Source organism: Bacillus rossius, chromosome 12 (assembly GCF_032445375.1).
Source record: "Bacillus rossius redtenbacheri isolate Brsri chromosome 12, Brsri_v3, whole genome shotgun sequence".
Classification (NCBI taxonomy): domain Eukaryota; kingdom Metazoa; phylum Arthropoda; class Insecta; order Phasmatodea; family Bacillidae; genus Bacillus; species Bacillus rossius.
This window is the reverse complement of record NC_086339.1, coordinates 11364415-11390923: the sequence shown is the minus strand read 5'-3', so window position 1 is coordinate 11390923 and position 26509 is coordinate 11364415. Positions and strand designations below refer to the sequence as shown.

Genomic DNA, 26509 nt, shown 5'->3' with positions numbered 1-26509 from the left:
CTTTGCGAAGATATATTTTTCAGACAACTGGAAGCAGGCCGCTCATTGGGTTGGTTTTTACAGAAATGCAACTCTGTTGGTTCCTCGTTACGATGGTCTTTTGCTTGCAAGCAACCCAAAAAATTTTAAAAATGGTCGACCAAAGGCACACATCATTGATGAAAGTTGTTTGTTCGCAATGCCCAACGGTTTTTCAGCAACTGTGGCAACATCTCCGTATCTCTCCAGGTTCAGTGTCCTCATTTCCAGGTTATCTGAAGCCGGATTGCCGGCGAAATGGAAGAAGGACCATCTACGCCAGATTCGTCTACAGTCCCTGAAAATAACTCGATTGTATCACACGATACCTATTGCTGTGAATCACCTCCAGACTGCTTTAGTTATTCTCGTGATTGGTTTGTTAATTAGTAGTGTGGTATTTGTGGTAGAACTCAGTATAAATAATATACGTGACTTGTTTATATATTAGATGGTTAGGACACAAACCACTGATTGGTCAAAGAAGGATGTGTTTTAATTTTTAATCTATTTTATGTTTTAAGAAATAACTTACAGCACTGAATTCATTGTGGTACTGGAATCGTATAGTTACAAAATCTTTTCTTATTTCCTTATTTAATCAAAATCAATATATGAAAATTTAAACTTACTGGATGTAGTTTCACGGTTTCGATGATATTGTACATTGTTGAAGCAATACTCTTTATTTAATGCGATTGTTGTCTGCAAGTAAACACATATTATTTGTGTTAGTCCTAGTTATTAACAGATTTAATTTGAATATCAGTCAAATTTATTTCAGGCAGTCATTTTCTCTTATTATTTTTCTTCTTTAAGTTCGTTAAACTATAGTTCTTATACTTTTAAACTATAGTTCTTATACTTTTAATCTAATATATTTTAGTTTTTATAAATATTATTGCTTTAATAAGCAAATTATTTATTTAATGGATTTAATAACCATAAAATCTAAACTTATAAAATAAACTTTTGCATGATGTCATGTGGGATACTTGTTTTAAGTAACTATTTGTATGTAGCTTTACTCATAAACTCTTTAGTTTTAGGATAAGCCTACCATTACTATATTAATAAAAATTGTGTGGTAAATAAGGAAATATTTTTATTATTTTAATTACATTTGAGGTGAATTTTAAAAAATACAGAGATTTGAAACAATTTTCTTCTAGTCTAATAGAGTATGTAAATTGTATCTGAATTTTGTTTTAACAAAACAATGTTATTTCTAATATTTTCTCAGCCTCGCGCTATCAATTGGTGTATGGGAATCACCAAGCCCACGAAGCAGGGACTAACCCAGGAGGGGGGGGGGGTGAGATGTACGGGGGAAATTACCCCTCCTCCCTCTTACGTAATACTTAAAAATATCATTCTCCCCATTAAAAGGAAAGAACTTGAAAGAAAGCAGCGGGCAATAGGTCAAAGGACAACTCAAAACATGCAACTGAGTCTTACGGAAATAATCTAAGTTAGACCGTTAAATATCTCTCAAAACAGTTTTTTTTTCTGCTGAGAACACTCGCATATGAGGAGCATTAGATATTGGAAACATTTTAAGCGCTTCAGAAAATTATTTTATAAAGAATTGTCTAGGTTCTTGTAAGTATTCTATCGAGGAAGAAACTATAGTATTCTTTCAGAACAAGTTTACTTTTAACAGGAAGTTACGTTCTGCGGACTTCATGCTGTTGATTCCGTGGTGTAAATTCCTAGGCGAGAAGTGGCCCGTTTGCCCAGGAAACTAAAGCCTTCTATCCCCACACGTTAAAACTTCTGCGGTTATTCACCGCTAAGGTCACAGGGCATTTTTCTCTGGTGCCTGCTGACATTTTCCATCGCAGCCCAAATTACCTTTGTCGAAGCCACATCCAGGAGGCGAGCCAGACACCCGAAAATTTCACAAATTCATTCGGCGTGTAAAACTTTAAGGATTTTTTTTTACACGCCTGTAGCTTTAAAATTTTCTTTAATATAGCCTGGAACTATTTATGGATTATTCACGACAAACTTGATTTATAATGACCCAGTTACTGCACCAGTTTGATCGCGGCTGATTCAGCGTACCATATAGGGCTCTTTTTTTAAAAAAAAAAACATAACATAAAAAAACCCATATGCAATACTGCATAGAGACAGTAAGCGACCGTTTACTTTTTTACATTTCCGATTCGTCCCTAATTGGGGAGGCTTGCAAAAAAAATTCAAAGTCTTCCGGCTGTAAGTATGCATATATATCTTATATATAAAATTCTCGTGTCACAGTTTTCGTTGCCATACTCCTCCGAAACGGCTTGACCGATTTTGATGAAATTTTTTGTGCTTATCCGGTATCTATGAGAATCGGCCAACATCTATTTTTCATCCCCCTAAATGTTAGGGGTAGTCCACCCCTAAATTTTTTTTTTATTTCCAGTTTTTGGTCGGAAATCACCATGGCAACGGCTGTAGCATTGTTGATGCTTCATTCGTCTCCATGGCAACGACTATTTCATTGTTAGTGCAGTCCTCATCACCGTTGAAATTTTGCGGGTACTTTAAATATCAAAAATTGCCCTTTTTTTTTCAAGTATATATATTTTACAGACTTGAAACTTCACAGTAATGTTCCTTATGTTACGCAGGATGACATTTTCCGAAAATTAGATCCCATGGGTGGTTAAAACCAGGCAACAGTGGGTACTTTGTCTGCATGAGAACAGGATTTTCAATTGTTCATGCCTTCTGCGTCTCCATGGCAACGGACATCGCGCGGCAGTGGCGTACCCACAAGGAGGGGCATGTATAATGAGCGGCGCAAGAGTGATCTGCCTGTAGACTGCCGTAGCGAAGTACGGGTACATCAGTTTTATGTTGCGTGCACGAGTCGGGAAACCATCGGTACATTATACAGCATTGTAATAAATTTTCACGGAATTTTTTATTATTTACCATTACTGTAAATGGGAGATATGGCTAAATTTTTTTCCATTAGTATAGCCGTGCGAAGCCGGGTCGGGCAGCTTGTATATATATATATATATATATATATATATATATATATATATATATGTGTGTGTGTGTGTGTGTGTGTGTGTGTGTGTGTGTGTGAGTGTGCGCGCGCGTTTACAGTCTGCGCGTTGGTGGCGGTGTGGCGACAAGATAAAGTTACTTATAGCTGGTTCGCAACTAACTAAATAATTTCGAAATAAAATATTTCAGAAAAAAAATTATCCATGCACGTCACTGAAGTAACGCATCAGTGCTGAAGCCCAGATGTTTATTTCTCTTTGGAGTGCAACGGGGATAAATACATGTTTCAAATTTCAGCACTTTTAAAGAAGTGAGTTTGATAACAAATTTATCACACCTACAGGTGTGTTTGCTTACCAAAAAATAATTATTAATATTGCATGCAATCTATTGCATATCCTATCGTTTTAACCACTATGTATACTCGTGAAAGTAGGTGAGGGTGCTTGTCATTAAATCACGGCTTTACTACTGAACCGATTTCGATAAAAATTTGTTGCAAAGGTGGCCATCCAACTAAATTAACACGTAGGCTATTATTAATTACGAAATTCCACCCCAAGGAGGTTAAAATGGGGTAAATTAGGTTTTATAAAAAAAATCATTAGGCGGAAGGATATTATAAATGTGTACGCCAATTAAAAACGCGTGTGAATAGGAGTTATTCTGTTGTTCGCAGGAAGACACAAACTATGTGGTCGATCGGACGTTCAAAACATTAGGATTGTCATACGATTGAATGATTAAAAAAGGTGACTTCCACATTTATATATTTTTTTATGAATGCACGAATAACGTGTCTTCTCTTAAACTGTGATTGACTAGCGTTCAAAAACTGTAGGTGATTCGCAAAAAAAAAGGGGGGGGGGGGCTGTGTTATGGACACGGCCTTGTGTTGTGCGTGAATACATGTAAGTAAAAGGTAATATTTTCTATACAAAACATAAAATACGCTATTTTTTTCATTTAACACCATATATATTCACTGTAATAATTTACTATAATGTTTTATATAAGCAATCGATAGATTTTGACGAGGGCTGACAATTGAAACTCAAACGAACGTCGTAGCTTCTCCGAGCCAAAGCTATAGTACTAAATAGAAATCTCGAAACGCAGCAAAATGACCTTCTAAATGGCGGCGCTTCCCCCTCCACCGCGCGCGATGCCACAAAGTCTTCACTTAGCGTAACGAATTCTTTGATCCTTTAGCTATCCAGTGGTGTAATTAAATTTTGGATGGAGATGATAGATATGTAGCTGCAACACCAAACTGTATCCCTCGAATTTGTTTATCATTCGGTTTTTGAATTGCCTCCCACTATGGAAGCAATTTTGAAGACGTATTCCCGTAAGAAACCAAGGAAGACTACAGGCGCTCGAAATTCGCCTGGAGGAAATGAGCGACGTGCCGATGAGACGGACAATAAGGCGACAGGGAAATCCCCGCGCTGATTGGCCGACAGCGCGCGTGGCCTTGCATTGTGACCGCCCCAATTGCAGGAGGAGTGTGGGATCGCTTCAGCGAACAGGGCGCGATGTAAGAATTATTGCTCGCACGTCGGGTGGTTTTCTTTTTTTTCCTCCTCTGGAAAAGAACTGCACTCTCTCTTCGCGTGGAGGTCTCGGGGTCGAGTGAAGAGGCTCAGTCTGTAGTGAAACGTTGGTCAACGTCTGCAGATCCCCCCCCCCCCCCCCCCCCGATCATTCTGTGGGCCCCGTTGCTAACAGAGATAAAAAATTGTTTTTTTCCTTTATGTATATTGTCTTAGTTATATATATATATATTTAACCTTTTCACAATTATTTTTAAAACACATTAAAACTAGTTTTAAGTCAAGTGTTTCGATTGTCAATGTAAATTGATTTATAATAATGGCAAATAAATGAGTGTAAGTGTTCTGCACTGTCAACATGGTGTCACCTCACGTCAATTGATGGTGGTTTTGTTACTCACAGTTGTAGATTCAGACACGTTCTGAACGCACAGCATATTCTGAATAATATTACTTTGGTGTAATATTTCATCGGTCATAAATTTAGGCCTTACTGTTTAATTGTTTTCTATGATTTATTTAAAATTGTCTATTTTTTTTTTGTTTTGAGTTTTTTTTTCTTTCCTTCGCAGGCCCCCTAGACCCATGGGCCCCGTAAACAATAGCCACGGTAGCACCGGCCATGTGGGGGCCATGAACGTCTGTGCCGTGTAACTTGTTCTCAAATTTCTAACAGTTCTTGAGAGAAGTACCGGCGGCTACTCATTTCCGAAATGCCACTTGCAAAGCAACACACGTTACGTTTATCATTCCCATTTCACAGTTGCGATTTTGCGAGCACAAGCGGGCCCCCTCAGAGAGTATTTTTTATTCCTAATCCGGGGGCCCGGGGGGGGGGGGGGCTCCATGGAAGGAATAGCGATTTTGCGTAAAATATTTATTTAGTCGGACAGTTGTCTTGTATAGAATCATTTTTCGTAGCGAGTGTGATGAATGAACTCGACGAAAGATAATGAGAAAAAAAATTAAATAATGATTTTTAAGTTTTAATTACTCTCAGAACTAACAAGAGATCAAATCAAGGAAAACATTCGATCAATTCTATCAATATATAAATAAATTTTGTAATAATTGTTATAATTTGTTTCCATATTTTTTAGATTAATAATTACATATTTTCAAAATGGCTGCCAATATGACATTGGCGGCTAGTAAATGGGGAATTTTAGCAGCTTTGGGGACTTTCGCCATATTTTATTAAATAAGTATTTTTAGGCCAAATTACCATTTTCCCACAAACCAAGGATCAAACCAAGGAATAAAATCGATTGAATCAATCATTATATTAAAAAGTATTTTTTAAAGTGTTTTATAATGTTTAAATGTCTGGGATAGTAACTGAATATTTTTAATATGGCGTAAAATATGGGCAACCATCTGGTAATTGGCACTAATGAACTCTAGCGGATAAAAAATAAACCAATATGGCTTTAGCGCACTCTTGCAGACGATGTGAGCACTACGCGACACTAGTGCTCCTAGTAGCAAGTATTGAATACAAGATGGAAGCAGCACACTCTTACAGATGATGATGTGTGCACTACGCGACACTAGCACTCCTAGAAGCAAGTATTGAATACAAAGATGGAAGCAGCACACACTTGCAGATGATGATGTGTGCACTACGCGACACTAGCACTCCTAGAAGCAAGTATTGAATACAAAGATGGAAGCAGCACACACTTACAGATGATGATGTGTGCACTACGCGACACTAGCACTCCTAGAAGCAAGTATTGAATACAAAGATGGAAGCAGCACACTCTTACAGATGATGATGTGTGCACTACGCGACACTAGCACTCCTAAAAGCAAGTATTGAATACAAAGATGGAAGCAGCACACTCTTACAGATGATGATGTGTGCACTACGCGACACTAGCACTCCTAGAAGCAAGTATTGAATACAAAGATGGAAGCAGCACACACTTACAGATGATGATGTGTGCACTACGCGACACTAGCACTCCTAGAAGCAAGTATTGAATACAAAGATGGAAGCAGCACACTCTTACAGATGATGATGTGTGCACTACGCGACACTAGCACTCCTAGAAGCAAGTATTGAATACAAAGATGGAAGCAGCACACACTTACAGATGATGATGTGTGCACTACGCGACACTAGCACTCCTAGAAGCAAGTATTGAATACAAAGATGGAAGCAGCACACTCTTACAGATGATGATGTGTGCACTACGCGACACTAGCACTCCTAGAAGCAAGTATTGAATACAAAGATGGAAGCAGCACACACTTACAGATGATGATGTGTGCACTACGCGACACTAGCACTCCTAGAAGCAAGTATTGAATACAAAGATGGAAGCAGCACACACTTACAGATGATGATGTGTGCACTACGCGACACTAGCACTCCTAGAAGCAAGTATTGAATACAAAGATGGAAGCAGCACACACTTACAGATGATGATGTGTGCACTACGCGACACTAGCACTCCTAGAAGCAAGTATTGAATACAAAGATGGAAGCAGCACACTCTTACAGATGATGATGTGTGCACTACGCGACACTAGTGCTCCTAGTAGTAAGCACTGAATACAAAGATAGCCGCTCGGCCTCCAACAGGTGATATTATTCCTTCATATTAAGGATATCACAATCCGAATATGTGTTATTTATATATATACCTGTTTTAATTCTTAGTGTGGTATTTATGTCTTGGTGGCTGAGTGGTCAAAGGCGTACTTTTTCCGTTTCAGAGGTCCGAGCTGTCATTGTTCTAATCACCTCGCTTCCAATGTAAATAAATTTAATATGTTTATAAGGGTCATATCAACATTTATAGGCTTTGGAACATCGAATTTACATGCATGTATCAGAGCGATACTGGCGCACTCTAGGAACAAACAGAAGAAACAAATACGGCGAACATTATGTCATCCAAGATTGCAACTTCCAGCAGACGGAAACAAGATACCGGCTGTGATATCATAATCCAAGATGGCAAAATGTTTTATAAAACAAAATGGTGGATATGACATAATCCAAGAGGGCGGACATGAAGTCATAATCCAATATAGCAGAATAGAAGATTGTGGATGTGATGTCATATTTCAAAATGGCAGCTTTCAAGATCGTGAACGTTTAAAAAAATTAAAGTGCAGTAATTTCTAAAAAAAAAAAAAAAAAAAATTGCGGCCGGTATCAAGGTTATTCAAAATGGCAGCCGTGGCACATCCTATTGAATCCTGTTCCCAGATAGGCAATATTACACTACTTCCCAATTACCCTGAGTGCTCCCGTGTTGAACATCGTTGAAGAAACAAAATGGCGCGCATCCGCGAACTCGTAATCATGAGGTCGGAAGGTAACGAGTACGCGAACGCCTCTCTTGAGGTTCGCATAGTTTTATGAATGAAACTTTTAATGGTCTCTGACGTATTCTCGGATATGAAGGCGCGCGTTTTCCGTGTGACCTTGGCAGAGAAGCGATTACGCGCGACGAAACCAGGTTCGGGCGATTGACGTCACGGGAGCCACAGGTGTGACGACAGGCAGATAAGGCGGCGTGAACCGGCGCCGAAGTGTTTGAACTAGAAGCTTCTGCTTCGTGTCGCGAGACTCGCGTTGATTTCCGCGTGCGTGTATCGGCACGCCACGGAGCATACACTTACTTCGCTTCACTCTCACCTTTGAATATATATACTGTATAGAAGTCGCCAGCCCAGGTTAAAATTTCTAATACGGTTTTGAGGTAGTTGGTTAATTCACCGCCGCAATCGCCACCATCTATAGGGCATCGACTCGTGGTGGTCCCTGGCGGACAAGTGGCGAACTCTTCAAACACCCCTTCCCCCTCCCGTTGAACGAACTTGAGCTGCAGTGAATGATAGGTGGGGGGTGCAGGGAATGACAGCTGGCGACAGAGCTGCGCTCTAATGTGTAAATAACAACTAAGACGATACAGGGCGTTACGGCAGCGCACTGCAGCGGTGAAGTTCCCAAGCTGCTCATCATACGCTTTTGAAAAACGTAGAGTAAATCCTATCCACTCGCGACTTCTATACAGTATATATATTCAAAGCTCTCACCGTTTCCCCCCTCCTCATCGTCCTGGAAGGGTGTATACCATTTGTCCGAATGTCCACTTCTCCGAACGACCACTTCTCCGAGCACTCCCCTCCCCACCCAGGCGTCGAACCAGAACCTTCCAGGTGGGATGCAGTGCCGACGTTTCTGTGAAGCGGTGGCTCTTCTCTTGCAGTGTACAGCGCAGGGGGAGGGAGAATGGTTGGTTATACGGTAAATTCAACACCCACATTCCCTGTTTCTAAGTTGGCAAAATATGTACAAGATTACAAGCGTGCCTTTGTGCCTTCTGAATGTACGTTTTAAACGAACTTGTACAATTAGACGTGTTGGTTACAAGTTTGAACTTGTGGCCACAGGCGACGGGCGCACCTCTTCCACCCCCTTCCACCCTCCTCCCCCCCCCCCCTTAAGGCTCTCCTGTGGTGAGAGCGATGCCCTGTCGAGGTCGTCTTGTCGCCCCGCGCATGGGCGGAGGAAGACGTATCTCCGCGGTGACCGAGCCACCAGCCACCGAGAACAACACAACTGGAGATCTGTTGCGACAAGACAGATGAAGAACGAAATTAACACCACCACCACCTAGAGCAGCGATGGCCAACCTCGCTTTCTTTGAGACCCAGATAATACCGTTTTCTTTAATTAATTTGAGTGCTAGACGCAAACTGACATTGCAATTTTTACAACTTTACTTTACGTATTATATCATGTCATGGGCAGTGACAAAAATTAAATACGTGACACGTGTTGAAGTGACGGGAAATAAGTGATTAAAAGTAGTATTTTTAACACTCTAAATATACACACATAAGTATTATATAAAAATATTATTACATGAATATAAGTTATATATATATTATTTCCGTGTGAATACTGTGGCTTCTGAACTCTTGTCTGCTGACGACTGCATTCTACATGCATGCGAACAAAGACGGCTAGTGTCAGGAGACGTCATGCTTTAACGTACGGTTGAATTCAGTTTCCAACTCACCATCGCCATGTTTGCAACACCTAAAACATTGCGGAAATGGTGCTCGGCCGTGATTGGTGACAGGTAATGAGCATATGAATTATGAATTCGTGCATTGAACACAGACCTTTATAACTGTTTCCCCGGTGTGTTCCAGAAACATGGCTCAGATCATTCCGCAACTGGGCATAAAGTAGCTTCATGCCGTAAGTTACATATAGCAATGCACGTATTTGCACCGTCTCGTTAAAAGGGCAATGAAGATAGCAATCTTGTATGTGTCAGTTTTTTTTTTCTCTCGTTAATTTTTATTTTGAGATTTCTACCCAAACTATTAGCAGAAAAAAAAATAACTTCAAGACCTGTGTTTAGGATTTTTTTTCTAACAGTCCCAGACTGCGTCTGCTGGAATGACGTGAATTATTATACGTCTGTACCACAGCTATTACAGTAGGTCACAAGTGTTTGGATTTCAACACGTGTCAGACGCTAGGGTGCTGTCGTTCGTCGAATCACAAGATTAAAGAACATCTGTGTTGTGCATAACTGCGATAGTACAAAATGGAAGATGTTCGAAAAAAAAAAAATTCCCGCTGATGACAACGTCCGCCACGTTTCGCATTTGCGAACAAGACTTGGAATCGACCCAGTCGGCAATCCAACTCCAGATCGACCCGGAGGCAGGCGAGTGTTCTACGGGAAGCCTACGATTCACTCATCCTTCTGGACATACCCGAATACTCACGTTGGCAAGCCTTCTTTTCACAGACGAGAGAGCCAAATCCGATGTTCCCCGAGTTCATGCTCGCTTTTTTTTCCGTACCACAACAGATGTATTTATTTGGGGAAAAAAAAAATTCGCGGGCATGTATTCTCCAAATGCGCGGGTTTAAATTATAAGATGTCATTCTTAAAATTAGCAAGAAGTAATTATAAATACTTTAAAACATTGTGGTTGGTTGGTTATATTAGGTAAGTATAGCTACATTAAAAAAAAATGTAAAATCATTTTATGGATGCTTAGCAAATAACTTTCTATTATGTAGCCATCCAGCGCTAGGAAACCATTTCACAGTATTTTTAATGTACTATCCTAACCAAATCAACTGTCCACAATGCTTTAATGTATTTATAATGTAGCTAACCTAACCTAATTGATCATTAGTTATCATGATTTGTATATTTATTTACAATAAACAAAAAAAAACCAAGATGCACGATCGCGCGTTTGCCTCTCTCGTCTGTTGAAAGAAGGCTTGCCAACGTGAGTATTCGGGTATGTCCAGAAGAATGAGTGAATCGTAGGCTTCCCGTGTTCTACCTCCTCGACCACTGGGAAGCCTGATGTACATCGAGCTCTGTCCCTGCCCGAACACGCCCGAATATTCACCTTCGGCCAACCTCGGGTTTATATATGTATATATTTATATTTCTCTGTTAATTTTAATGTAGCTATCCTAACCTAACTACCCGTCCATAGTGTTTTAAAGTGTGTTAATGTAGCTAACCTAACCGACCACTTTTAATATTTGAATTCATTTTTCCTGCGCAAAAATAAAACAAATCCCGAGGTTGGCCGAAGGTGAATATTCGGGCATGTTCGGGCAGGGACATAACTTGATGGACATCTTAGGCTTCTCTCGACCACCGCGGGCGTCCCGCGTGTTTCAAAGCAACCCTCCCCCTCCTCCCCCCCCCCCCCCAAAAAAAGGGAACGCCAGAGGCGGAGCAGACCTGACCTGTCCCAAAGGCCGGGCCGGCGCACGAATACACCCGCGCTATAGTCCGTGCCACGCACCTTGTCTCAAACCTGGCCCCTTCTCTAAAGTAGTACATACCAGTGGCACCAATTTCCCAAATGACACTCGCTAAGGTCAACACGTTCGCTTCCGACGCCTTACAATATGTATGTTGTGTCAAATAAAGTTTGATGGTTGTGACGTCACCGAAAAAGTCACTGGCGAAGCCATTTTGGTTTGACAAGTTTGATTACTTTCGTTTTCATGACATATTTTGTATTTAGGACATGTTCTTTAACATGTTAAATGTTGGATGTAATCAGTCAATCAAAATCGTGCATATCGACCCCCCCCCCCCTTTTGCAAACCCTGTTGAGTTAAACTGAAAAAAAAAAAAAAAGATGAATTCAAAACATATACAAATTCTTGCGCAACTAAACTGTTAACAGTACATTAATTAAATAATGTTCTGTTGCCAAATATTGTTAGTTACATGTGTTAAAACTTCTACACTTGTCACACACAACCAAAACCTTTTACTAGCTAGTGATAATTTTATACACTCTTTGTGAAATGCCTCTTCGTAACAACTTGTGATTACAAATGCTTATTTCTTACAATTATTACTACAAGACTTTTGACTTCTCAGACCGTCTTCTTGTATGAAGGTGTAAGGTCGGGTTTATAAAATACTCAAGAAATGCAACACCGCAAGAATCGAAAATTCCAGAAAGTTTAAAAACTACGTTTTTAAAAATATTTGTTTATAAACTACGCAACGCGCAACTTTCAACTTCTTGCGTTTCGGCTTGCGTTTTCGCCTTCCGTATATTGGAGAGCAGTGTTCCGAAAACTTTTAAAGACGCCACTTTGTGTGTGTAGAAGGCCACGATTTGTTTTATATAAACATGGTGTTTTTAGCCTACTAATTAAACTTTCGCAGAGAGAACGAAAAAATAATTTATAAAATCAAATGATTGACAATTTTACATATATTCGTGATAAACGTGAATTAACAAAAATAAACCATGGAGAGAAACTGGTTTTCTACTGTTTTACAATTTCAAGTTGTCGGGTTGGTGACATAATGCGACTGGCGTGCTTTATAAAAAGAGACCGGTAAAATTCGCGGATTCATTAGATGATTTTGCTATTGGCTTACTGTACATCTGTACGAATCTCAACCAGTTATAAACCCTAAAGAAAAGAAGGATTGAATCACAGACAAACCAGCTGAGACGACTCACAAGTCAGCAGCCAATGAACTGGCGTTATTTGCCCAAGTGTACAGGGGAATGTGCAGTCGATCCTGAAGCCTATTGAAATCGCGAATTTTTCCGGTCCCTATTTATAAACGACGTGATTTTCTTGCAATCTTTTCGTAGTTTATAAACCTGTTCTAATCCCGGCAGTGGCGGTCGTATGGGAGGGGCGGTGGGTCATTCGTTCTCCCTCACCTTCACCCATAACATTTGAACAACTAAAAAAATAAATAAATAAAATACTGTAGATTTAACTAAAGATAACCTACTCCAGTCCACGCCTGACCTCTAAAGTCGGTTCAATAGTTTTTTTATAAAAATTTATTATTTTACAATTTTTTTTGTTGCTTCTGTCTTGTGTTCTTTTAATTAGTACTCTTAAAGATAAAATAAAACATAGTTATGATAATGACTTTACAAGACTTCAGAAATGAGTTAAGAGTAGTTGTTTAAGGGACTTCATTATTATTACTCAATATTTCTGACTTCACATTTAACTGCCAGGCAGGGGCGCAACAACTAAATTTCCAAAAAAGGGGGGGGGGCAATATACCTTTATATAAAGAATCATCGATCCCCCCTATTGAAGCGGGGGGTCCGGGGGTCCTCCCCCGGGAAAATTTGTATTTCAAGATGGAAAATGGTGCTATTTAAGCAGTTTTATTATATAAAAATTGATTACACAGCACACTTTCTTTGCCCCCGTTTGCCCCCACTTCAAGGTTTCAGAGGGGGGCAAAATACCCTTCCCCCCCCCCTCTGTGTTGCGCCCCTGCTGACAGGTATTCCTTACCAGCTGAAACTCTTCGGACATTCGCCCTCCCCTGGAATAGCAACCTTAAACCCGGGCGCGTCGCTGAACGCTGGCGTGCGTGCCGCACAGCCCGCACAGCTGGCGCGTATCAGACGGGACGTCTTGCGTCAGCCGCCCTCGCCCCGCGCCGACACGAGACCCGCGCCTGTTCCTGGAAGAGGGGTGGCACTCCCCCCCCCCCCCACACTCACACACACACACCTAACCCACGCGCGGCACCTTCTGTGATCTGCCGCCCGTCTACCCCGCCCGCGTCCGCGGGTTTTGGCTCTCGGTGTACGTGATTACGTGAACGGAACGCGAATGCGTAACAACGGTGCGCCTGCGCAGAAGTCTCAGAAACCTCGAGAATACGGCTCAAGGGCGTCGCCAGCCGATGGACTAGGAGGGGGGGGGGGAAGGCAAGTTGTGGGTAAAGTATGTATTTTTTATGAATTTGGCTACATTTTTTGGAATCACTAATGATCTAGGGGGGGGGGCGGGCAACTACCCCCCCCCTTCCCCCTTCCAGGCGACGCCCTTGGCCGTGTTAATTCATTCGTATACATATGTAAAAGTGGATGGGATTCCGATACTCGGGGTGTAAGAGTCGGGAAAAATACCGTGGCCTAGGATAATAAAAAAATTTCCTCCTCGGGATGATACCTCGGGGGAATTTTTTCTTTTCTTTTTAATATTAAGAACCTCCGGCAGACACATTGTTATACCATAAAAACAAATTATGCCGTCACCATCTCCGTCACGTAACAAAACCGCAACATGTATTGGACAGACAAAGCACAAAGATATCACAAAACCACGCATAAGAATTACCTGTGATAAGTTAATTCAACACTCGTTCCTAAACGCCGTTAAAAATTAAACTCTTGATTAAATAAAGTATTGAATGTGATCTAACTATATATATTTTTTTTTTTTAGTTTCGATTAACGTAAATATCTTTACAGTATTTTTAGGTTATGTTTGACAACGAACTTCACGAGAGGAGCAATGATCAATGTTGCCAAACGCGTGACATTCGAAACGATAACAAACGCAGTTTTTAAGGAAGAAACCGAACGACACCAACTTGGTTTCAAATATGTCATGTTCAATTTTTAAGATTTTGCAGTTTATAATCGCGTATGAGCAAAAGTAAATCACGGGAAATGAGAATATGTTTCAAAAAGGGACATGATAATTGTTTACGGTAAATTTTAGGAAATAAAATCATCATAACTGCATCACAATGTTCCGAAACTACCCGAAGCGCATAACAATTGTGGAAATAAATAATAATTAGCCTAACCTAACTGGAGTTCGATTCAGTTCACACAAAAGCACCGTAGTTGAGGTTATTAGCAACTTGTTAAACATAATTATAGCTAGGTTTTAAAAAAGTGAAATTTTTTTTACCATTTTACCCTCAAATGAATACCTTTTTGTATATTTATCACGCTCGGCATTATTTTAACGAAATCAGCCTTCAAATTTCTTTCGTATTTTCTATAGGCAAAAAATTTAACAGTTACATTTCCATAATGAATTTTTGAAAAATACAAACACAGATATGTTTTTTTTTTCTTTGCATAGTGGAGATTATTACAACCTGTTTAAAAAACATTTTACCGTACGTTCATTAAACTTTGGAATTCCTGTTTAAACTGTATTGACGTACGATAATCCGACAAAATCGCTAATATGGCAAGGCCGTGATCACGAATCTCTCACTGTAGTAGAGACGCTATCATTTCGCGGTACATTTCACCACCAAGCTACTCTCGAAATATATGTGCGCTTCTTCGTCTTCATTGGTTAATTTTACACGTTCTAGAAAACCTCTAGTCAATGATTTGATAATCATTTAGCCATAGTGCTGGCAAAACACACGTGGGTAAATGAAAGACTAAGATGGCGTCTAGAACAACCAATGAGTTCTCTTCAATGCTTCAAGTATAACTACAGGATGGTCAAATATACCGCGAAATAATAGGGTCTGTAATTTGTAGACATATTTCGGAATATTTGGCAAACAGGTTAGACTTCACATGTACTCGCTGATGGTAAACTAACTTTTCATTGGCTGACAATATTGTTCAAGTAGGAACAGGGCAACTGAATATGCTTGAATGTGTGTGAATTTTAATTATTATTAAAAAATTTTTTTTGTATTTTTTAAAACGTAACTTGGTTGGCTGTTATAAAATGTTTTGTCATGATAATTTAACTGTAGTTAGTATTATAGCATAATGTTTATTTGTTTTGTAATAATGTCAATTTTTAATGTCATCTATAATTTCTTAAACGTTAAATTTTATTTAGTATCTTATATGTTGAATTTTTATTTTATTTTAATACTCAGTAGTAATTAATTTTTTTTGTAATTTTTTTGTTTATTCTCTTGGCTATAGGTCATCTAGGTTAGATTTTTTAAAAGCCTATTAACGTGTACCTAGTTTCTATAAGTTTATGTGGTTAAGTGTAAGACAAGGCGGCTCGCCTTAACTTCGCCATATAAAATAGGTCCATAAAATAAAACTAATGAACAAATCAAATCGACTGAGGTACGACTGCGACAGCAGTGGCAACAGCATGTAGTAGTTCCGGAGTCCTGGCTGTTTGCGCGATGCATGATCTTCAGGGCGTCCATAAAGGAATGTCCCAATTTCAATGTCATATTACAAAAGTTTCATTTTGACTGTTTACAACAGATCATATATAAAATTGAAGGTAAACTAACCTAGTTTTTCTTACCAATGTTCAAAATACGGCACATACAATCCAACCTAAAGTCCAGTTCTTCACACACTTTGGTTAACAAGTCCGGAGTTCTATAAGCAATAGCCTCTTCATATCTGTGTCTCAACTGTGGCAGATCATTAGGTAGCGGCGGAACGTAGACACGATCTTTTATAAAGCCCAAAAGGAAAAAAAAAATTGCATGACGTTATGTCAGGTGAAAGTGGAGGCCAGCGAATAAGACCTCTGTCATCTCGACCATTACGAAACGCACGTTGAACCGAAATTACAGATTCACTCACTCTTTGCAAATTGCGGAACACAAAATGTTTTACGCTCTTGAGTCGCCATTTTGCGTAGGTGGCGCTGCAAGCGAGGAAAAAAAAAATTGGTTGTCTGTAAAGTCGGTTTACGGACGATAGTTTAACGTGACAACGTCATAACAAAACATTGATGAAATGATTGCATACTTTTATGAATAAAATTGAATCATTTTTATTGAATTATCACTATTTTGTATGGATACAAAGAAGGAGTGAAATTAATTCTACAATTTAATTGATAAATTTACTTTTTTTTTGCACTCAATAATTCATATATGTTTATTACTTTAACGAAGAGATTATTTTAATTATAACTTTTATACATGTTTGCTATTTAACTTCTTCCAATCTGTGTTATTCTGTTAAGGATAGGACGATGATAGGAAAAGTAGGAAACGAATGGGAGTTTTTCAAGTTTAATGTGCCTCGAAGAAGTCAAATCGATGGTTGTTCCAATCGAGTGGAAGAGAGATAGATGCGGCGCAAGCGTAAAATTAGCGTAACGGGACACAGCGTAACGGGACAATGTGCGTTACGGGACACTTTTTCGTGCGTGCAGCCGGCGTTCATCGATTTATTAGACGTTGTTACGTCAAAAAAAAACAAAGCCGTACTCGCGCATGCGCTTATCTAAAACTGTTTTGAGTTACTCTTTAATAAATTGTCACCGTGAACCAAAACTCTACAACGCTTACAGTTGATACTATTGAAATTTATAACCGGGGCATTCTTGTATGGAGATATGTATTCCACTCCCCCTGGCACGGAACAGAAGGGAAACACCAGAGAAACATGCAACTCAGCCATCAGCAGTCCGCGAGTCTTATCTCGGCAGTCTCCGGGTCTGGAGAGGCAGCGATTGTTCTTGTGTTTCTGTCGCCCCTCAAGTGTGCAGGCAGGCGTGACTGATAACATTCACGCCGGGGCCCGCCATTGTTTCGTGGAAGCAAATCGCGGACAAACCCCGAAACGAAGAAAGGCCGGGGATTCCCGCCAGCAATGTTGAGGTGGGTTAACGATTGATTAACAATCGAGAATTAGTGGTGTGACTCATGCAATCTAAGGGGATGGTTTTTGATCGTCGTGTATGAATTATGACGATTCGTCTGCGAATTATATGTTGACTTAAGATGTAACCGAGATGGTTATACGTTTATATTTTTATTTCCCTTTAATAATTATGGGAATAACCAATCAGAGCATATTTTGTTGGCGCGAAATAATGTTTCCTTGGGGAAAGAAACAGTAAGAATTAAATAAGGTATTATTATCATGTCAATAAAGACATTTTTATCATAATAAAATTCCACAAAATATTTTAAAAAAATTTTCTGATTAGAATCTTTAATTATTTTTACGTGTTTATGGTTATATTTTGCTATTGCATGAGTCTACAAAAATGTCTTCACAATTAATGAATATTTTTCTTTAACTGTAGGTATAGCCATTTTGTGTTGGCTCCAAATAGATTATATTGGCATTACTTGAAATAGTATTTATATATTAAAGTTGGATATTTGTGATTCGTATTTGAGTACGAATTCTAGGTTACTGGACGAAAGACTTTATCTTATGTCAGTATTGAGATTAGTGTGTATATATATATATATATATATATATATATATATATATATATATATATATATATCTTTACGTAAGTAGCTGGAACTTGTTCCTTCTGGAACAGGCTTCAAACTGGGGATCACGGAGCAGGCTATATATTATTATTTTTTAAGAATGCCAATTTGGCAGGTGGTGTCAAGGTGCTCATTGACTCAGATGGAGCCTTGTGAGAATGTAGGTCCCAATTTGAGGAATATGGCCCCTCTCCTAAGAAAAAACGGGAAAATTTTCCCTAAAGAAGGAATTTTTTTCTTCAAAATAGGGAAATATTGTGAATTTTCGAGGATTTATGAGTCATTGTTGAGGAACAACTCCCCGCTTCCAAGCCTGAAGCCTGTCTCAAAGGGAACCAATTCACACAACTCACAAGTCATTTTAGTGATCATAGGGAGGCGTACCAAGCGTGTTTGTGTGCCGAATGAAACTTTATGATAGCGAAACTATCCTGGAATACATTCTGTACACTTTAACGGCCATAACTTGAGAAAATTAGAAAGGCGGTTCTATTTTTGTGCGATGGTGCAGCTATCTCTAATATTTTTGCCGTATCGTTGGTTGAGAAACGTCCGCTAGAATGCGTTGCAACCAGTTTCTAGACCCGAGCAGGGGCACCGGTTGCCGATTTGCTTCCTTGACGGGAATCGGTTTGGACACGTTTCTGGAGTAGGTACGGCCCGCGAGTTAGGTTACGGTTGTTGTCCCAACGAGACATTGCTCATTCACTACCTCGCCCCTATCTTAACTCTAGATCAGGGGTTCCCAATTTTTTTTTTATTCTGCCAGGGAAGCCTATGTTCGACTTTACTTTTGGCGGAACCCCAACTCCTTCGAAGAAATAGCTTGGCTTATGGTTTGTAGCCGTGTCCTTGGCGAATAATTCACCGACCTTTCGGTAGACATTGCAGTCACCGTCATCAGGGAGAAGTTACCTACTACAGTAGTAGGTAACTGCTCCCTGATGATGGGTAGTAGGTACCTACTACTGTAGTAGGTAACTTCTCCCTGATGTATTAGGTACCTACTTCTGTAGTAGGTAACTTCTCCGTCATGATGTATTAGGTACCTACTACTGTAGTAGGTAACTTCTCCCTGATGATGTATTAGGTACATACTACTGTAGTAGGTAACTTCTCCCTGATGATGTAGTAGGTACCTACTACTGTAGTAGGTAACTGCTCCCTGATGATGGGTAGTAGGTAACTGCTCCCTTATCATGGCGACTGCAATGTCGACCGAAACGTCGGTGAATTATTCGCCAAGAACGCTGCTACAACCCAGAAGCCAAGCTACTTGAGACGATGGCCGTGAAAGCGCGCGACCATTATTCCTTCGAAGAAAGTTGTTTGACGGTAATCGCGCCCGACTTACGGAACCCCTGCGACAGGGTTCCGCGGAACACCTTGCTGGGGACCCGCCCCAGCCTCGATCTGTCGCCTGCAGTTTCCGCCCGGAGCTGAAAGTACAGGGGCGCGTGACGTCACCGGCGGCCTTGAGGATCACCGCGCCGCGACCCCGCGGGCCAATCACCTGCGTCCATATTTGGAGCTGTGGTGGGGGGGGGAGGGAGTGCATACCCCCCTGCCATAGCCGCATTCCACTGACACCTGGAGGCCACCGCGGGCCCGGATGTTCTTGGTGCAGATGTCGTCCGTAGCCAGTGGCGGATCCAGGATTTTGGTTTGGGAGGGGCTTGGCCCAGCTGAGGCTAGGCTTTATCAAGGCAAACACCAAAACAATAGTGGACCCAGATGCTTTTGGAGGGGGCTTGAGCCCCTTAGCCCCCCCCCCCTCTGGATCCGCTACTGTCCGTAGCTGGTCATTCAAAATGCTAATTTCCTACAGAAGTCGTTCTGAAATAAATTCAAATTTTGAAATTTTTTTTTCCAGTACTACTTGTCTCGTTATCTGTTTAGACTTCGTTAGGTTTTTTTTTACATGTCACTAACGTAACTTAACCAACAGTTTTCACCAATAAATGGCAGCCATTCTTATTTCATTGCTACCAAGATAATTCAACATTACCAAAAAAATGTTTCCAAAGTGTGACATACGCCACTCCGTTAATGCGCCGTTCCAAAAAAAAATCTGAACTAAGGATATTTTTTTAAATTACATTTTTTTATTTATGTAATTATGTCTAAGAATTTTATAAGTTTTCTTTACATTTAAAACTTAATTTTTGATGTTGGCATTTCTGGACCGCGCAGCGGCGCTCTGCTGGTTCCGCCAGCCGCCACCAGGGCCACATGCCTGGCATAGCTGGTCTCAGCCCAGCAATGACGTCACCAGGGACCGGCGCTTCGCATCCTTACTTCGTCGTCCGGTGCGCGGCTGAGATACGTGGACATTGACGGCCAAAGAAAAAAAAACCGACATTTCATCAGCGCGTGAACTAAAGTGCTGGTCACTACCAATTTCAATTCATGATTTCGCATTAGAAAAAAAATACTCGCAGTCGGTCAACTTAAGTTGTATTAGGTCCCGCTAAGTTGGATTTTCCCATATTTTTTTTTCTGTGATTTTAAATTTGAATTATTCATCCCAATTTTTTTGACCTGTCAAGGCATAAATCATACCTCACATAACTACTAGAGGTACCTCGTTGCAATCACATATCTACTAACAGGCTTAAGTCTGTAAGCGCCGCGATGACAACTGTCATTATAACCACGCCAGTTTACACATGTTAACTTCAGCAAGCAGCCAGAGCTAAGTCCTATGTCACTACAAAAAAAAAAAGCAAGGACGCTTTATGGCAAGTGGTATCAAAATATTTGTAATCGCGAGATGGCGAGGCATAATCCCCCTTAAAGCTCGGTCTAACACGCCATTTTGATTTTTTTTTTTTTACATTTTCTTGTCAATACTATTATCATTTAACGCCTATTTCTGAAATTGTTATGTCACAAACATTTCCAACAGATGTTCACTAACTGCAATGTAACGGGTGTAAAAAAAAAAAAAAAGTCGCGCAAATCGATCATTGGGACGATTCTCTACACCCAGCATATTGCACTTACTTATAACATCTGTATATATAATGTTAGAGACGGAAGCACAGATGCGAGGGAGGTCCTGAGTTGCTGTTAGCGCTCATTCCTCTGAGAAGCCCAAGATGTACATCAAGTTCTGTCCCTGCCCGAACACGCCCGAATATTCACCTTCGGCCAACCTCGGCATTTGTTTTATTTTTGCGCGGGAAAAATGTAATTCAAATATTAAAAGTGGTCGGTTAGGTTAGCTACATTAAAACACTTTTAAAACACTATGGACGGTTAGTTAGGTTAGTATAGCTACATTAAAATAAACAGAGAAATATAAATAAACCCGAGGTTGGCCGAAGGTAAATATTCGGGCGTGTTCGGGCAGGGACAGAACTTGAAGTACATATTAGGCTTCCCCATTCCTCTGTGGGCGCCGAGATGGAGTCGCGGAGGTTGGCACCCCTGCCGCGCGCGCTTCCGAAAGTAAACAAATCCGCCGGAGGGGTTAAAGAATAAGAGGGGGCAGCGGGGAAGATCCGATGACGAATGCGCATCGTAAACTCGGCTCGACGTCACGTCAGCGTGACTTGGCGGAAAAAAAAATTAGTGGCTAAATGTGGCGCTTTTCGAGGAACCGTAACGCTATATACTATTTGCAGCGATAACAACGGGAATAAGAAGAAAACGAACTATAAGAATACTTCTCTACAAGGACTGAACGTCATCCCAGCATATGCCTGGAGTGATTTCGGGAAAATAATCAGGATGGCCTGACCTAATTCGAACCCACGTCCCCTGGAATGCCAGACCAGTCCAGTGGGGTCTTTGGAATACCATGTACCTCAACACCAATTCGCGAAAGAAAACTAAAAACTAAACTGCTGAGAACGCCAGGAAAAATCCAGAAAATTCACGAAAATATTTTGAAAGAGTAAGAGCTTCCGGACAGTTTTCAAAGCTTAAAGCGCTCTTTGAATGACCAAGACAAAGGTGATAGATGGATCGACATTTCCAGTTCAGTGAGTGAAACATAGCCTAAGTTAACATACAAATCCACCCACTGATATGTGATGTGGACAGTAAGCCATTCACAAATTACGAAATGTGTCGATGATAGACAGGTAATAACGTTGCTTTTAAAAAATAATAATAATAATTTTTGTGAAGGCCAATACAAGAGAAGGATGATTATAGCAGAGCACCCACAACTGAGCCATTTTATTTTGCCTGGGTAAAATTACGATACCTACTACGTTGCTAACAAAGTTTCACTTCATAAAACTCACTTTACTGAAAAATTCATTTTCACGGTGTAACTTAATTATTTAAACTTCGAAACAGCTAATCTGCTTGCAGAAATATAAGTAGGGTCATGTAGATTTCGCGAAATGATTTTGAGACTACATGAAAGTTAAAAAAACTATAACATCGTCTGTGTTTCGTGACTGGGTGAGTTTCTCCCAGATACATATCGATTGTTACAACTCCAACCACAGTGATTCAGTGCGGAAGTAAAAGGATCCTGAGTGGGCCCCGGTCTAATAAGGCAACGACTTCTCTCGCCAGACGGCCCGCCAATCACAAGGAAGAAACCACAGGTGCGGGTACACCTTGTTGCAGTCTAGTAAGTGTACAGATCTTTTCGCGAAGAATGCCTGCCACTAAATATAAGCATCACACGGCGCGCAGCTATCAGTCTCGTCACATGAACGTAACGTGATGCAATTGCGGCTTACCGTTAGAACATCATCAGGTGTGTCAGCTCTGCTCACGGAGTATTGTGGCGCCTACCTTATCGGACCAGCTTATCGGAGGTCACCTGGCCAGATGGCTACACTGTACCGTCACAGAGGTGCTCTTGTTAGGAGTGCTTCGAGCCAGACAGCCGTCACACCGCAGTTGTGTTCAGCGGGAGTTTTCATACTCGACACACACGCGAAACTTCGTTTATCCGGCCCTCGTCGATCCAGATCAGATTTGTACACATTTTATTTATACAAGTTTTTACCTACGCTAGCAAGAACGTTAACTATAAGTACGCCAAATATTATCTTCTTTTTTTTTTTTGACGTGATAACGTCTTATAAATCGACGAACGCCGGCTGCACGCACGAGAAAGCATCACTCACTGTCACGTTCCGCCTGAGCCGAGCGTGCAAGCGAGAGCGCGGAACAAGCGGTAGAGAGGCACGATCGGCTTGTGACGGCATCTATCTATCTTCCACACCCATCGGCCGATGCGTCCGAGTAGAAGAGAGACAAGCGGCAGCACACAACCTACATCTACACGTGAACTGTTTTGTCAACTGTTTATAAAGTGAAGTGAAAAGTTAATGTGGTTTGCACGCAAATTTTCATCAATGTTTTCTTATGACGTTATCACGTAAAATTATCGTCCGTAAACCGACTTTACAGACAACCCCCCCCCCCCCTTTTTAGTTTGATTCTATATACAGTTCCTGCATAGATGGCAGAATCATGGTAGTAAAATTATTTTTTTGTTGAGTTTAAGAAAGCGCACCAGCTGAAAAACATCATGGCGTACGTGTCAGTCAGCCTGACACAGATAAAACGTTTACGTCAACGTTCGTCAATCACACGTCATACATGTTTGAAACAGAAGAAAGTGGACAAATTATTTGCTAAAAAAAAATGGCGTGTAAAGTTTTTTTAAATTATTTTTAATGTATTTTAAACAATACAGGGCACGTATACTATGTATTTTTGTTACAAAACTTAATTTTTTATCGTAATAAACGTAAAGTTGGCTCGGATTTTATTTTGCTTGTCACCCATGTCACACGGGTTTTCCGGGTTTCGGCTGTCCGGTCGGTCTTTGGCCCCAGTTGGTCCAGATAAACGAGGTTTAACTGTACCTGAACGCACTGCTGCTTCTCTCTGTTCCTCTGGTTTGTGCAGTCGAATGACAGACGTCTAAAAGAACAGAAACCGCGTCCTCATTGGACAAGTCATGTGCGGGATGAAATTCTCAAGTTCACAGCCAATGAAGGAAAAAAAAAATAACTCTTAGAATTATGAATGAAGTTTAGAGGTTCCGATACCAATCAAAATTGTCCGCGAAACCAGCAGTCTATATTAGAGCACTCAAGTGGGAAAGAGAGCCCTAAGTACAAATTTAAAAACCTTAAAAGTGGAAAAAAAGGGCGGGGGGGGGGGGGGGAGCATTTTTCTGAATTCAACCTCTTTCATGGCGAAGGCGGGTTTATGGTGCCATACAATAAGAAACAATAACAACAAAAAAGAAATAAGCTATTAAAAAAACTTAACAATGCTTTCTAAGGATGAGTTACAAATTTTCTAACTACAGCTTTTTGATATATATATATATATATATATATATATATATATATATATATATATATATATATATATATATTTTTTGCGAAAACGTATTGGTGGTGATGCTTTGTTCGACTAACCTAATTAACTTTCTTTCAAAAATAGTTCATCTAAACCATGTTTCAATACGCAATATCAAAAGGAAGAACACCAGTTTCCTACTTCTTGAAGGAAAAAAAAGGGGGGGGGGGGAGTAGTTCACTTACCCCTGGGCATGACATTTCATGTGAGATTGTAACTAGGCCTTCACATATCAAAGCACACATTTACGTGGTTTCAGATTGCAATGGACAAGGTTCGCAAGGTTAAGTCCTCAAAAAAGCCTATGATCCCTGTTCTATCACTATCATTCATTCAAAAACATACAGGCTTACTCATAATTATTTCATCCAAAAAATCATTTTAAAAAAACTTTTATAATTAAGAAACTTATATCAGCCATATAAATTAATTTTTGTAATTATTCTATATTTAACAAAAAAAAAGTACTCAGAATACTTTAATATAAAAATTTATATTTATGTGCAAATTCGATGCACCGAAACACACATACACACGCATATTCTAATTACGTCAGTATTATTTCCAAACTGACCAACACTTTCTTCAGCCTCAACTGCGCACTTGCAACTCCTTGGACACCTCTGTAGTTATGGCGAAGGATACTTCTTCGCGCAAGTAAAAACTAAATTTTTTTTTGTCCTGTCGTTTAAATTTGTCATCATTTCGATGCAAAATATTATTTTTTAAAATTTCATAAACGCCCAACAGTCCATTGTTTCCTAAAAGAGTAATTTAATGCAAATAAAAACCTTAAAAATCACGCCAAAGTTTACTAAAAACATTTTTGTGTCATAAACTGGTATTACCACAGCATTGACCTTCGCTAAGTTTGCAGCGAAAAACACTATTGGTACGTTTCACTTGATTTTTCAATAAGCCATGGCGTTATTTCTCACTTTTATTGCTAAAATCACTTTCAACTTAAACCCTATAAAACACTTATCTAGGATGGGAAAAGAAGATAATATAGTTGTCATCTTAGTTTCATTAGCTTTAAGCAATTTTTTATATTTCTGAAATTTTAAAAAATTTATAATTTAGTGGAATGCTTGAAGTTAACGACTGTTACAAAAGGTTTCTCCTATGAAATCAGTGGTTTTTAATACTGAGTTCATTTCTGATTATGACTACAGCTAATACTGTCAATATACACTATATTATAGTATTTTAAAATCTCTTAATGTGTGAGCTCTGTCTTAGAGAATAGAAAATTTTTAATATTAAAAAATAATCAATGGCATAAAAAAACTGTAAAAACAATGCTGGTTTTTCGAGTCTAAAAAAAGAACTCCGGAAGCTCCAAGTTGGGCTACTGGATGTATGCCGCGCGAGGTTCTTGCGCGCTACGCGGACTGCCTAACTCTCAGGCGTGGAAAAGCAGTTTGGAAACTATGTCCGGTGGACTCTACCGAGATCGGCTGATCGGTTCTCCAACGAACTTCGGTTCCTCGCCATCCTACCAAACAGAACGGCAGCACCGTCTTTACACATTTTCCGTTACACGTGACTACCGTTCCATTCACGGAAGGAGAAAAAAAATATAAAATCTCCCACCAAATGCTGTATACCTAGAGACCCGCAAAATTCGCGGTTTCGATGGCCTTCAGGATAGACTGCACACACCCCTGTACACTCGGGCATTTAACGCAAGTTCGTTGGCTGCCGACTCGTAAGTCGTCTCAGCTGTTTTTTGTTTCTGTGATTCGATCCTTCTTTGGTTGAAGGTTCGTAACCGGTCGAGATTCGTCCAGACGAACAGTAAAGCCAAAAGCCAAAATCATCTAAGAGGTACGTGTGTTTTTAATTCTAGCCTATCACCGAATGAATCCGCGAATTTTGCAGGTCTCCATAGTATACCGAGATCTTGAGATGTTCTTTTACGCGGCAATAGAAAAAACTGAAGGTGGAATGAATGAATGGCGGATGACGGGGGAGGGGATAGGAGTCGGGAAACCCGCGCCGCCGCCGAAAGTCACTGAACACTGGCATGGAGTGGGGGGGGGGGGGGGTTGT

The 26509-nt window shown here is 40.2% G+C and overlaps 1 protein-coding gene across 2 annotated transcripts in view; it reads right to left on the bottom strand.

Annotated features, from left to right (window-relative positions):
- The window catches only part of LOC134537519 (transport and Golgi organization protein 2 homolog), a 127557-nt gene that overhangs the window by 52086 nt on the left and 48962 nt on the right, over nt 1-26509 (bottom strand). The gene's annotated exons all lie outside the window — the stretch shown is intronic.